Genomic DNA, 14,505 nt, shown 5'->3' with positions numbered 1-14,505 from the left:
ACCCTTCCATACTGCCCAACAATCATCAAGGTATTGTCGCCAAATATCAAGATGTTCCAAGTATATATTGTTATTGCTGTTATAGATCAAATCCTTCTCCAAATAGGCCATAAAAAGATCAGCATAGATAGGCGCGAAGGAGGAGCCCATGGCGGTACCTTTGGTTTGCCAGTAGCAAACGTCTTGATAGAAAAAAACATTGTTTGTCAGGACGTAGGAGGCCATATCCAATAAAAATTCATTAAATTCACATGGGTATAATCCAGAAATATCCAACCAATATGATAAGGCTTCTAATCCACCGGAATGAGGAATATTGGTATATAGGGCACTTGCATCTAGAGTGCACATACGCCAGTCAGGCTCCAGTTGTGTATCAGAGATAATCTGTAAAATGTTGGTTGTATCCTTTAGGCGTGAACGAATGAATGGTAATAGAGGTTTCAATTTATCAGTCAAAAACAGTGAGAGAGGTTCCGTAAAGTACCCCCTACCTGATACAATGGGTCTCCCTGGGGGGGGGTGTGGTGTCCTTGTGTATTTTGGGCAAAAAGTATATGTACTGGCTAGATGAATCGTGAACTAACAATTGATGCATAAGATTGGCATCAATAATAGAAGCCTCTTTGGCATAGGAAAGAAATTCTGCAATTTCTTTTTGAAATCTGGATGTAGGATTTGTAGTCATTTTGGCGTAATATTTTTCATCAGATAATTGCCTGAGAGCTTCTTGATTATAATAATGCCAATCCAAGACCACAACAGCACCCCCTTTATCTGCTGCGATAACTACAATGTCATGATTGTTTTGTAAATTCCTAATCGCTTGTTGTTCTCTGATTGTGATGTTATTGGATCAAATATCAGATGCTGAATGCACATAATGAAGATCCTTGAGAACATTGTTTTGAAACTGGGAGACAACAGGATGCATAGGTGGGTTGAGTTGAGATTTATGATATGTGAATTTATCGGAAAAAAAAAGGTAACCCCAAGCTACCATATAGGTGGCAATCCACTAAGCACAGAAGAGGTTATCAGGGACCTGGGGACCCAGGTTGACAGTGGCCTTTCTTTTGACACTCACATTGCTAAAGTGGTTATAAAAACCTTCTACATTGCCCACCTGATCATGAAGGGATTCACATCCAGATCAAGTGAGGTCATTGTTCCCCTGTACTCTTCACTTATCAGACCAATGATCGAGTACAATGCCCCATTCGAGATGCATCTCACCCAACACTTGCAGCAATTGGAGAGACCCCAAAAGTTCCTCACCAAAAGGATAAAGGGACTCCAAAATCTGTCATATGCTGCCAGACTGAAGAAACTCCATCTCTATTCAGTCGCATACAGTCTGCTCAGAGGTGACCTGTGCCTGACATACAAGGCCATGTCCAACACGGAATTAATGGACATGCTCCACCTCAAAAAATCCAAATCTACCAGATCCACTAGAGCAAGTGACTTAAACCTTAGCACGGATATAAATAGGACATGCTGGAGGGATAGATTTCACCCCACTATGTTGTGGAATAAAATCCCGGTCCATGTGAGGCAGAGCACCTCGCTGGCTCTGTTCAAGAGAAATCTTGACCGGTGGATGGGAGATCGTAGGTTTACCCCGGGAATCATCTCTGTGTCACTGCTGACAGAGGCACAACAAACTAATGGGCACAGTATTTTCTAACATAAGGGGTGGCGTAAGCCACAAAGCTCTGGGCTAGGCTTATAAATGCCTTAGGGCAGATAGCCTAGTATAAACCTATGAACAGTTGCAATGCCTACAGAGGCTCTCACCAGGAGAATCTAGGGTATTAACATACTGTCCTATACAGATTGCCTTAGAACCCTGTCTCTATACTCTGTCTCCTGCAGGCTCTTAAGAGGTAATATGTGCTTGGCATATTAAGCATCCTTGGATCCAGCAGTGATGGAGCTTTTGTAGATCCACAAAATGAGTAGCACTAGAAACACTTGATCCAGGGATTTGATCTTTGCTTGCAACATAGACGATTCTGGTGAGACAAATATGCGAGTCAAAATATCCCCATGCTTTGTAATAAACTCCCCATCCATCGGAAGCAGAGTCCATCCCTAACACTGTTTAAACGTAATCGTGACCATTGGTTGAGAAATTGCAAATTCATCCCTGGTCTAGACGTATTTGTGTTATATACAGAGGCTGACAGTAAACATTCTGTAACATCGAATGGATAATTATAAATTCATCCCTGGGTTGGCCCCAATGTCTCTTATAGACTTAGGCCAGCAGTAATCATTCTTTATCGAGCATGCCCCCCTCATAACTTTTTAGCAACTTCCTAATAAACATGCCCTCCCCCCAATTTAGGCACACATGTTACAAAGACATGCAGTTGGGTTGGGTTGTGTGGCTAGGCTATTATATACATATGAGTAAATACATTCTGCATATAATAGTTGCAAAAATTTGTAGTGCTCAACTCACAAAGCTTCCTTGCAAGTGACGAGAAGTATTTTTGGTTGAAAATGATATACATTCTTATGACCACAGTGGGATTTGGAACAGAGTATTGACACTGGAGTTTACTCCAGTGAGCTTTCCCAAGGCACACCTACATCCACCCTTAATACACGATAGACATCTGCATTGAATTTTGAATTATGTACTTCACCTGTTCAGATAATAGGGATTCCTTCTCATGGAGGATTTTGATTTTGTTTAAATCTCCTAAGGTGTTCTTCATGTTTCACTGTTGCAGTCATAACTGTAGGGTGTTCCTGCCGGCAGGCAGCCCGAGGTCGGCCAGAATTCCAGAGTCTGGGTCCGGCGTCGGCTGTACCAGCAAGTACCCTGACATCAGAACGCAGAGGTATAAAGCAGTCAGCCGACTCCATCTTCTCCAGTCTTTCTTGCCGTGCGGTGGAAAGCAGCTCGCAAGTCGTTGGTTGGCGCATTCAGGACAACGTGCTTTGATTGTCGTCGGTTCGAAGTTTTTACTTCTCTTCTCAAGCTAAGTACCCCGTTGGGGAATCTTTTTCTTGCTCCTCCGATGTCAGAAAAAGTTAATAATTGTATATCGTGTGGAAAACAAATACCTCATAAAGATTTTCACTCTTACTGTCTACCTTGCTTAGGCCCTGACCACGACGTTTCTTGCTGTTGGTTCTGTGCCAGGTTTAAATCTCACACTATCAAGCTTGGGTACGATTGGGCCTTGAATTATTTCGGTAGACGATTCAATTACAGGATGTCGTCGGATACCTTACCGACAACCGGACTTCAAAAGAAACGCAAGGACAAGGATAGGCCTCCGAGGTCCAAACAGGATACTTTGCAGCCGGAGCCAGCTTTGGGTTCGGCGGTCGTCAGTGAGGCGCTTTTGCAGCCCCTGTCGTCCGCCACTTCGGAACCGATGGCCGACACGGATTCCCATGGGGAGCCATCTAGGCCTAGTATTTTATCTGCTGCAGGACCTTCAGACGTCGCTCCTTCAGATGGGTCTGGAACCGCTGTGCAGGTACCGGCTTCTGAGGGGGTTTTCAGGCCTTCTCGTATCACTATTTCTACAAAGGCAAAGTCAAAGACTCCTGTTAAACCAAGGGTTTCTTCTCAAGCTGCTTCGGATACAGCTCCCAAGACGCAGAAGCAATTACTACGGATGGCTGAGGATTTGCTTACAATGATTAGGGGTTCTCACCCTCCTCCTGAAAAAAGGCCTAGACAGGATATACCTTATGATTCCTCTGATCAGGCTTCTGTGTCTTCTGTCTCTTCTGAACAGGATTATTCTTTTCCCCCTTATGAGGATTCTGATGCAGAGGACTCTATACCCTCTGCTTCTCCCCCTGAAGATTTCTCTTTTGGGGAAACCTTACATGAGATGAGAGAGCATTTTCATTGGGAATGTCAGGATTACTCTGCTTCCAAGAAGAGACTTAGGGAATTTCTCCTTCTCCCTCAATACAGGCCTTTGGCTATTCCTCCTGCACTTGATATTGTGGATGATGCTTTCTCTGAAGCTAACCTGAATCCTGATTCCTTGCCGCCTGCTCCTTCTAAGCCTGATAGATTTTACAGAGTCCCTGATTCCCATCAATTCTTATTTAAGAACCCTTCTGCAGATCCTGAAACTATTTCTCAGGGTTCTAAGGCTGCTAAGGCCGCTTCATCTAAAAATCCTATTCCCTCTGAAAAGGATTCTTGTGCCTTGGACAGGTGGGGCAAAAAGGTTTATACTTCTGCTACTCTTTCTATTAGAGCTTTAAATTTCCAGTTTCACATGTTCAAGTATCAGCAATTTCTTTTGTCTGTTTTAAAGCTAAGGCTTTCTACCTTTCCTGCATGTGCAGAGGACAAGGAATTACAGGATGTATTGCATGCAACTGAACAAGTTAGCAAACATAGTTTACATTGCGGTTTTGATGCCTTGGAAGCTTCTTGTAGGGCCGCAGCCTCTGGTACTGTTATCAGGAGACATGCTTGGCTTCGTGAGCAGAATTTACCTGAGCAGGTTAAGGCTAAACTGTTAGATGCCCCTGTTCAGCATGATGTTTTATTTGGATCCAAGGCTGAGGAGGTTATTAAAAAGATGGAAGAAAAAGCAAAATCTATGCAGACTGTGAAAGATTTCTTACAGGTTCAGCCTCCTAGATTTTCCAGGAATTAGCCCTCCAAAAATTGGTCCTTTCCCACTTCTGACAGGCCTCAAAGGGGAAGATATAGACGCCCCAGAGGTCGAGCTCAGGCACAGGCCTCTTACAGGTCCAGACAATGGACTGCTTCATCACCTAGAAGGGGTTGAAGACAGATCTCAATCACAAAGGAAGCAGACCCAATGACTCCCTCTGCTGGGCTACAGGTCCTCTTTGCCTGGAATCCCCTCTCTGAGGAAAACTTTCTCCTTTCTACCAAAATTGGACTCGGATCACCCAGGACAAATGGGTTTTAGACGTGATTTTAAGAGGTTACAAATTCCACTTAAATACTCTGCCAAGGTCTATCGGTTGGCCAAATCTGCCAAAACATCAGTGGTCAGAGGCCTTAAATCAAGTGGACGCCTTATTGGCCATGAGAGCCATAGAGCCTGTTCCACTTTCAGAGATGGGAAAAGGATTTTACTCGACTATTTCTGGTTCCAAGAAAGCAAAATTCATGGAGACCGATTCTGGACCTTTCAGTATTAAACACCTTCCTGGAAATTCCAAAATTCAAGATGCTTACTTTACAACAACAACTTCCAATGCTCTCCCAGGATGCCTGGATGGTGACATTGGACTTGAAGCCTACCTACACATTCCCATCAGGCAGGAACGCAGGAAATACCTCGGGTTCAAGGCAGGGTTCGAGGCACTTTCAATTCTCTGTACTGCCCTTTGGTTTATCTACTGCGCCCAGAGTCTTTACCAAGTGCCTGGCTCCAGTAGTAGCTTATTGCAGACTCCAAGGGATTCAAATTTACCCCTACCTGGACGACTGCCTGATTCAGGCGGACAGCAAAGACCTTTTACTTCAGCATCTGCATTTTGTTCAACGTCTTCTCCTTATACTGGGATTTTCAGTGAACACAAAAAAGTCACATTTGATACCCTCTCAGCAAATGATCTTTTTGGGAGCTTTTCTAGACACAAACTTGCAAAGGGCCTTCCTCACTCCAGAAAAACAATTACAGCTGGCCTCAATTTTCAAAACCTTGGCTACTTTCTCAGCTCACTGCAAGGAAATTTCTGCAGGCATTGGGCTACATGGCTTCTTGCATTCTGATTCCAAATGCAAGGCTTCACTTGAGAACTTCAATGGTACCTAAAGAGTGTATGGTCACAGCATTACCACAGTCTGGACATGATTCCACTGATTCCCTGCCTCCAGAAGGAGTTCCTTTGGTGGTCCAGGGCTTGTGCTTTAAACAAAGGGAATCCCTTCCGTCTGCCTCAACCTTCTCAGACCATAACCACGGACGCATCGGATTATGCTTGGGGTGCTCATTTTCAAAATCTTTGCCAGCAGGGTTCTTGGACAAAGAAGCATCTAGCCTGGCACATCAACTTGAAGGAAATGTTGGCAGTTCAAAATGCTCTTCTAGCCTAACAAAAAACTTCTAAATCCGGGGCCTCTTCTGATTCGTACAGAAAATACCACAGTCATGTGGTACATAAACAAGCAAGGGGGCTCTCATTCTTACTCCCTCTGCAGACTAGCCATGAGGTTATGGGACACGGCTTTAAATCTGAATCTGCATCTTCAAGCTCAATTCATTCCAGGAAAACAGAATCTGTTAGCAGACAGCCTAAGCAGAAACCTTTTGGATCCTCACGAATGGATGCTGGACCCCAGCCTATTCAGCAAGATTATTGCAGTTTGGGATTGTCCTCAGATCTGTTTGCATCCCATCTCAATCATCAGCTGCCTCTCTTTTGCACCAGGTCCTTCCACAAAACAGCTTGGAAAGTGGATGCCCTGTCATTCAGCTGGAGGAACCTTTCGGGATATGCCTTCCCTCCTCTTCCTCTTCTTCCTCGAGTATTACTGAAAATAAAACAGGACAAGCCCAAGATAATCATTCTGATAGCTCCAAATTGGCCTCGATAGTTTTGGTATCCAACCTTAAAACACCTGTTCTTGGAATCTCCTTGGATTCTACCTCTGAACCCTTCTCTTCTGTCCCAGCATCAGGGTCAGATGCTACACCCTCAACTCAAGACCCTATGTCTGGCAGCTCTTCAAGGGCCTTTGATTCCTTCTGCTCTCCCCAAACAAGTTGTGGATGTTCTTTTAGAAGCTAGACGACCTAACACTAGGAAATATTATGCTTCTAAATGGAAAAGATTTTGTATTTGGATGCAGGACCGAGGTTCTAACCCTATTGTGCTTGATATTTCCTCTATTTTACTTTACACCTCAGACCTTTTGCTTAAAGGCCTCTCCTTTTCATCCATCAAAATTCATGCTTCTGCTATCTCAGCTCATTTCAACACTGATCCTCCCATTTTTTCTCACCAATTGGTGAGACAATTTTTGAGAGGGGCTAAGAATTTAAGGCCTCCCAGAACTCCTCCTGTTCCTGCTTGGGATCTTGATTATGTCTTGGAGAAACTTACTTTGCCTCCTTTTGAGCCTGCTGCAGCTTCAGATATCAAGTTCTTATCCTGGAAGACAGCTATTTTGTTAGCATTGACTTCTGCCAGAAGGGTTTCAGAGTTGCAAGCTCTCATGGCTGTGGAACCATATTATTTTTTCCACCAAGACAGAGTTTCCTTGAGGACCAATCCTACATTTATGCCTGAGGTGATTTCGAAAGTGGCTCTAAATCAGACTATTCACCTTCCTACCTTCTTTCCTAATCCTCAAAATAAAGGGGAAAGGATTTTACATTCATTGGACGTACACAGACGGCTACGATTTTACCTGGACAAAACTAAAGATTTCAGAAAATCTGATCAATTGCTTATCTCTTATGCCTCCAGTTCTCTAGGTAAGGCTATTTCTAAACAAACTATTTCCAAATGGATTGCTCATGGAATAAGGTTTTGTTACTCTCACTATGGGAAACAGATTCCAGGTACTGTGAAAAGTCATTCTACTAGAGCAGCTGCCACTTCAGCAGCTTTTCTCAGAGGAGTTCCTACCAAAGATATTTTGGAAGCTGCCACTTGGAGTTCAGTGCATACTTTTTCCAAGCACTATAATCTCCCTCTGTATTCTAAGTCTAGGGCGGGCTTTGCTTCTGCTATTTTGCAGGGTCTTCTTGCTGCCCCTACTTCTGCATAGCCTCCTCCCTCTTTCACTGCTTTGGGATTCCACCCTACAGTTATGACTGCAACAGTGAAACACGAAGAACATAGTACAGTTGTGTACATCTACCATAAATGTAGATGTGCAAGTGTCTTCACTGTTGCAGTCTGTGTTTCCCTCCCTCCTATCCCCTCTTATTCTTGTTTGTCCCCTCTTCCACTTCTTTTGTGGTGTATTTGTGTTTCCTTTTTGGACACCTTTTGGTTTACTGGGGGCTTCTGACATCTGGGGCAAGAAAGGCTGGAGAAGATGGCGTCAGCTGACGGCTTTATACCTTTGCGTTCTGACGTCAGGGTACTTGCTGGTACAGCTGACGCCGGACCCAGACTTTGGAATTCTGGCCGACCTCGGGCTGCCTGCCGGCAGGAACACCCTACAGTTATGACTGCAACAGTGAAGACACTTTAACATCTACATTTATGGTAGGTGTACACAACTGTACTTTCTCAACCTCTTTGAGCAAGAAATTTGGACAAACTCATAAGTAATGGAGGACAAATGCCCAAAAATAGGGACAGACTTCCTTTTCTACTCTGGAGTATGACTAACAGTGGTTAAAAATTGCAGACATCTGCAGTATTTGCAATTTGAAAAGTGAGATTTAAAAAGGTGTTACTAACTTTGTCATGCAGAAAATGATTTGTGCTTACTTATGGTTTTCATTGCCATACATTAAATAATGTGAATTCTGATGACAGATTAAAAAGTCACTTTGCGTTTGCAGTTTCACTGTGAAAAAGCCCTCTTCCTCCATCCAGCAACATGAACAAACTTGATCATTTCATGAACTGCTTTTCTTTTGCAGTCAGTTTTTGTCTGCTTCCAGTTCCTGTGTCCATTTTTAGTATATTTTGCAGTGTGCTATAAGAGCATTTTAAGAGAGTAAGATTTGGTGGATCCAGGCAGGTTAACCCTTTGAGACGAGGCCTTTCTCTTGTGTCCCTTCTAAATTCTTATGGATATCTTTTTAGGCATTCTTGGCCGGTGTTATGAATGTTATTGCATCATGTCTGGGACAAGTACATTACTTAAAACAGCAGGTTAGAAGAAAATGCCATTTAAATGTCTCTTATTGGCAGGAGAAAAACTTGGCTTCGTCCATAGTTGGGCAGGCAATGTTTGTTGAATGATTGCTTCACTTTTGAGCTGCAAGTTTACAAGATACTGGGTTGTACTGCTGCAGGCCTTAGTTTAGTGGTGCATACTAGGCTAACTACATTCATGGTATCAACAGTAAAGCACAATTATATTATACAGTTTAGTGACATAACATAGATGTAAAAATATACACATTTAATAGAAGATTGAAAAGCTAGTAGGATCAGGTGTTTACAATGCGTAACACAGGTGTTCTAGGTAAAAAGTAAGTGTGGTCCATACCAAAAGAACAGCTATAGTTTACGCAAGTATATATGGTGGTAATAGCAGTGAAGAGAGAATAAATTGTATAATCCAGAGTAATGCAGTACACTGAACAGATTCTACTAACATGTTTTATTAATAACAAAAGCCTAATGATTTAGGTGTTTAAAGTATCAGTAGGATTCTATCATGAATTATATGAAATTTGTCAAATGTTATTGATGCCAGTTTTGTACTCTTGCTTTCCTGTTCTAAACTAAGGCATCATTCATGATTTTACTAACTAATTATCACTTTAATTTTATTTAAATGTTTGCATTGGTAAACTGCAAACATTGTAGAAGTCTATTTTCAGGTAATGCTACTGGGGGTACTTGTATACTTGACTTGCATTTATTTCCTTGTAGCTTCAAACAAAGGGTCCTTAATTCAGCGTTAGTCTAAAGACATGAAACATATGCTTTGTATCGGAAACTGTGGCTTCATTCCGGCATTCTTATGGAGATACAAGTGGAAAATTTTACCTTTTATTTATTTATTTTTTTTTACCTTTAGTGACTGGGAGAGTCCGACTGTGTCAGGAACCCATTTTCAGCGTAGGCCCAGGGAGAAAAGCTCCAACAGTGAGAAAATGCTTGCAAATTAATACATTGCTAGATGCAAATAGACATATATACATACATGTAAAAATTGAGGTGGACGGTGGTGCAGCGGTTAGCGTTGTTGCCTCACAGCAAGAGATTCTCCAGTTCGATTCTCTGTTGGAGCACCTTCTGTGTGGAGTCTGCATGTCCTCCCCGCAGTCGAATGACATTAAAGACATGCAGGTAGGTGCGAGCATGAATGGGCATGCCTTCGTTGAAGGTTGGGTGTCGGGCTGGCAACTCGGCACCGTAAAAATCCACTGCCAATCATGAGCGGACTGGAGTTCCACTGTGGTGACTCCTAACTGGGAAGAGTCGAAAGTCTTTTACTATAAAACAGTAGAAATATTTTATCAGCATAGTTGACAAAGGTAGCTCTTGTTATAAGTACCTAAATATTGGTAGAGTATCAAATGGCAGTTTACAATAATTGAAGTATTTAGAGGTAAAGTTGCATAGAATTTAAGGATAGCAATTTGGAGTTTATAAGAAGGAAGGAGGTCTGAAAAAAAGTACTGGCTAGAAAGTGGTTCATAACTTTGGGTGTATGGTTAGGTTTCTACATCATACTACATCATAGTTAATTGTACCTAGAATAAAACAGAATTACCCTAATAATGTTATCTTTTTTGCAGTGCCCCCAACCCCTCGCTCCATATGCCAGTTTATGGAGTTGTGGCTTCCATTTTTATATTCACAAACAGAGGCTGTAACACTTTTTTTTTTTTATATGGAATGTAGGTTAACTACAGTTCAAAAATTCCTTGCTCATAACCGAGGGAGAAACTCTTTCGGTTTAGTTTTATCTCCTATAAAAGCTGTTGATATTTATAGTAGAATATAGCTTAATATTTTATTTTGGGATTGTACCTATTTCCATTTTGGCTCTGTTGCTTAGAGTAGCGATTTGATTGGGGGGGGGGGTCACATCACAGTTCATTTATTTTGAAGATAGTATTTCCAAATAAGAAGCTGAATTTCATTTTTGAGTAATGCACATCTTTCAGAAAGTTAGTGCTCCTTAGTTAGATTGGTGGACAAGACTGGAGGTGTGTGGTACCTTTTTCCTTATCTGTCATTGTGACCATCAAGCCTCTTCTTGATGGACTCAAGACTGTTTCTCAAAGGTGGGGAGAGCCACAGTATGGGGGGGGGTGTCTATTCAGGTCTTCATGGGAGAGCACTTCATCAAGAGGGCTGTCATCCTGGCAGACTTGCTGGTACCCGACAATTGTTGGCATTATAGAAAGTGTCCTAACTCCTCTCCTTTTGGTGCTAATTTGGACCTATGCCTTGTGACTTGCTCACATGTGATGCTTCATGTTAGCAGGAAAACTGTACCATCCCTGCAGCCCCCCCCAGGCCAGCATATCCTGTAACTCGAAACTAACTTTACTCTTTTTCCACAGCTGCAAACATGACCAATCAGGGCTTTGAAACTCCAATACCATGGTGAGCACACCCATACTTTCCTGTCCTTTCAAGTGCCTGAAATGTTAATCAAACTTGAGTAGCATGGACTGTAGTCAGGGCTTTATCTCTCTCTGCCATGAAAACAGTGTAGATGAATGTAACTTTCATTTCTGTACAGTAAGTATTTTAAAGCCTAAACATGTACATGTACATGCCATATTGAGTTTTGTTAACCCAGCTGATTTGTTTCAAAGGACTGCTGCAGTTTTTATATTTGGCTTTAAGTCTGTGTTGGGAGTAATGGTGTATGAATGTTTGGTAATCTAATACCCACCGATAACTGTTATTTAGATCTGTACCAAAGCTTCATAGCTAGATTTGTTTATGCAACCAGTGAGACCAATTTTAAATTGAAACAGACATTGAAGCTGTTCAGACTGTGGTTTGCATAATATTAAAACGTTTGCCCACACTACAAAATTGAATGTACTTTACTTTTTCTATTCTTTTTTTTTTTTTTTTTTTTTTTTTACTTACTATGGGTATTTTTTATATATAATAGAGTCTGGCTTGTCTGTTGACCACTGACCACATGTAAGAGTACACAATGGAAACTATACAGTGCTCAGTGGATGACACTGCAAGTGGGATTCTTGCTTTTCCCCCAAGGGACAGTGACTTTGGAGGCGAGTATGGTAAATATGATGTACAGCTTTACAAGTGTGGACTGTATGTGTGGGTGTGCTGGGAGGGGCTTTGACAGCTGTATTAAAAATAAAAAGGAAAAGCTATGCATGCATTTTGAGCAGTTTATTTCCTTCTGAACAGCATTCTGTATCATCATTGGGGTTTACTTTTTGTCCTGTATCTGTCTGTAAAGAAATGGAGATCATTCTTCACTGCATTTAAAGGCTTTTACTTGGGAAATTATTTAATGTAGCACAGTAAGTCTGTATCTTACTGAAAGGCTGTCACCACTATTTGTAATTCATGGACACTGTCCATTGTTGCAGAAATACTTCCCTCGGGGGGCTACATTATTTATTTTTTCATGGTACATTTTGTATATATATTAAAAAAAAAAAAAAACTTTGCCTAGTTATGTCTCCTAAAACTGCTTTGAATTTGAATCCCTTACATAGTGTGCATGCAGTTTAATATGCAGATCATAAACTGGAAAATATTTGGCTAAATAGCTGTTTCCAGTGGTCACTCTGAACATTGATTTGTAGGTACACCCTGAATTTGGTTCAGAAAGATTTATAAAATCAGTGGCAGATATAGTACTGGCATTAGCTATGTGCCAGTTTATGTAGCTCACTAGAGTACCTTTTGGCATCAAGAGGATGACAAGGCAAGGTAGGAAGGTGTGACAGCAGATAGTATCATGACGTTGATCCTGTGGCATGACAAACCTATCCTGTGTACTACATCAGTATTCTTACACTGCCTGAGCATAGCATAGGCTTTTTTTATGCAAGCAGGTGATTGAGCATGAAGCAGCATAGGGTTACTGTGCTTAGGACAGGGTACAGGAGGGTGAAGGAGTTTCTGAAATGGGAATCTGCTTGGGATTGGACTGCAGGGGGATGTTAATAAATGCATGCATTTAGGTACTATGCTACTGGAGAGGTTGAACTCTTGAGTATGCCAGTGGCAGTATAGTTGAAGTGTGTGTTGGATGCTAGGCAGGATACATGGACGTGAATGAGGTACAGTACTGAACTTTGTATATGCTGGGTGCAAGACTGAGAAGGGAGAAAGCTCTAGTGAGCAAAGGTGTGTTGGGGTTCCAGCAGCAAGGGTGTGGAGGGCATCCCTAGGCACTGCTTATGTTGGGACTAGGTTATCAAGAGGGATGCAGAATGTTGTTGGAAATACTGTGAGAAGAAATGGTACATGGAAGCAGAGGGGCTTATCGCTTCCTTTTCAATTCTAAGGAATGTGAATCTTTTGAGAAAGTTGTTGTTTATTTAATGGACTCCTTGCATTGTACAGGTTTTTGTGCATAATGGATCTTTTAAGCCAGCAAGGTTAAGTAATGATTTAATTTGTGCTTTTCTGCATGAACCCCAGTTTGAGTCATGGAGTATGTATGTTTTACATGAATCTCATTAAATTGTATTAGTGAAGAGGCTGGTCACAGATTTGCCAAAATGCAGAGCAGGATGTTAGAGCATTTGAGGCATGTTTAACTTCCTTTCACTGTAGGGGCATCAGTTGTATCCTGCTGCCTCTCTATGTAGATCTTAATATCTTCCAATTTTTCTGACAGACTAATGAATGGACTGAGGCCCATTACAGGGGGGTGAAGTGTTCTTTGGGACTGAAAATAGGAGGCATGGCATAATGATTTGGCTGCATATTGGCAGCTGGGAGAATTTGGTGCCCTTGCTGTGTTTTCTTTCCTGTTGTGCTGACATACCTTCGTGGTAGGGCTGGGGAGAATGTGCAGGTTCAGCTTCAGTGTAGTAATTCACCAAAGGTTACACATACTGTAGTAATTACCCAGTTGTTGTAAGCCCTTTGGCCTCCATCCAGAGATTTGTTAGGCTACTGCAAGTCCACCCCACTTCAGTGGAAAAGGAGAGAGATTAGTCTTTTCTTGACCACCAATGACCCTCTGTTTACTCGTTCAGTAGCTGAAGGAAGTGATGCTTCTCTGTCATCAGACCAGCTATGTTTACCAGCATCTTTGAATGAAATCATGTTGCGTACAAGAGGTGCAGTGCTGGAGTAGTGAGTAGGACTTAGTGGTGAAGATCAGAACACTAGACAAAAATGCGTACATGTCTCTCTGCATTTCAGTTCATTAAGTGACTGTCGCAAATTCTTAGAGATGTGCATTCAAGAACAGTTTGTTCTGAACTGAGAAATGGTAGCTGTTAAAGGTGCAGCAGACAGTGGCTCCAGTGTTTTGTTTTGTGTGACAGTACTGGAAATGTCTGTGAGATTTACTTTCCGATTAAATGATGAGTCTACATTAATTTCCTGCCTCAAATACCACCTTTGTCACAAACGTTAGCATAAATGCCAATAGAGAAAACTTCACAAGTCTGTCAGCAGAGATTATTTTGTAAATCAAAAATGAATTCTCATTTTATTACTAGAGATGAAGTAGGACAAGTTTTTTTGGGCGATATTGTACTTGAGGGCCTCACCAGTTTGTTTCGCACAGAAGTGGGCGTGCTGCAAATAGAGTGACAGATGCTGTGGACCCAGGCTGTGCATCTTGATGCACAACTGGTTAATAGTCTGTAAATTACGAAACTGGCCTGTGATGGTCCAATTCTCAAAACAATTGTGACAGAG

The sequence above is a fragment of the Protopterus annectens genome, chromosome 2.part0 (assembly GCF_019279795.1).
Source record: "Protopterus annectens isolate FY-2018-M chromosome 2.part0, PAN1.0, whole genome shotgun sequence".
Taxonomy (NCBI): domain Eukaryota; kingdom Metazoa; phylum Chordata; order Ceratodontiformes; family Protopteridae; genus Protopterus; species Protopterus annectens.
The sequence above is the reverse complement of the archived record's forward strand: the minus strand, read 5'-3'. Positions refer to the sequence as shown.